The sequence below is a fragment of the Propithecus coquereli genome, unplaced genomic scaffold (assembly GCF_000956105.1).
Source record: "Propithecus coquereli isolate 6110/MARCELLA unplaced genomic scaffold, Pcoq_1.0 Scaffold50, whole genome shotgun sequence".
NCBI lineage: Eukaryota > Metazoa > Chordata > Mammalia > Primates > Indriidae > Propithecus > Propithecus coquereli.
Window position 1 is genome coordinate 7,185,858 of NW_012150841.1, and position 1,184 is coordinate 7,187,041.

Below are 1,184 nucleotides of genomic sequence, written 5' to 3' on the forward strand. Positions count from 1 at the left end.
ACAATGATGCTGCTAGGCCATAGTCAAAGATACATACGCATAGTTACTTGGCATTAGCCATATATGTTTGTTGAGCTCTTCTCGTGACCAAACATATTTTCTCCTTTATTCCATTTGTTATTTAAAAGGTTTTGTTTTTTTTTTCTTTTTGAGCTATATTAGATATATAAATAGCTGACAGTATAGGCTTGCTAAATAAATATTTTACCTAAACTCTGATGCTATTCTTCAAAAAAAAAATAGCTCTATTGCTCTTTTAATGTGGCAGAATCACCCCCATCAAAAGATGATGATAAAACACTATGTTAATAGTCTGAGCAACATTTTTGTCATCTGTGAAGTAGTTATCCTGAGAAACACCTGACAGAATTAACCACTTTATTGTAATAGCATCAACATTTATTTACAAAGCAAACAAACTCGCTATAATTAAGCCCAACTAATGGGTATGTGTCAAAGAATGTGTTTCAGGAGCAGAATCTCAGGTGCTTTTTCTTCCTGCCCTAGGCAATTTTTTACCTCCCCTAGACATTTTTTATATTTATGAATGAGAATCTGCCATTGTGCTCTATAATTATTGTCTGAGAAGTTATTTACTGACAGTTGAACACACTTCCTAATATTGATTATCTTGAAGGGATACAGCGAGTTCATAAAATGCTTTTCTACTTTATTAAGTTTTAGAAGTTTAAGAAATGGTAAAGCCTATTTCAGGCTTAGTCAAGCAAAGAACATAGAGAAAGCTAAGATGTCTGATGTATAAGGGTTCCCAGGAACTCATCTAACTACCGAGGAATCAATATATGCTTATTAAATGAATGAATCTTCATAATTCAAAGTACTGATGGAATAAAAGAATAAAAGAATGAACAAGTGCAATGTGAAAATTTAAGTGATAATTCATGCTGAATTGCAATCTATAGTATTTATCAAGAAAATGCAAATAAATATTTGTGAAGTCCATATGAATAAAATTTAGGGTTGTAATATCAAGTTTCATAAGTTAATAAAAAAACTTAGTAGTATGACTTATTTCAAAACAACTCAGGGAAATGGGGGTTTTAAAATATGTTTTTAGTTATAGCTCTATATATTCTTGTTAAAATGTAGTTTCTCAACTCAAGTCCACTGGGAATGTATGTATTGGAAAGCCTAGTTAAATTAAGGCTACATACATGTACATA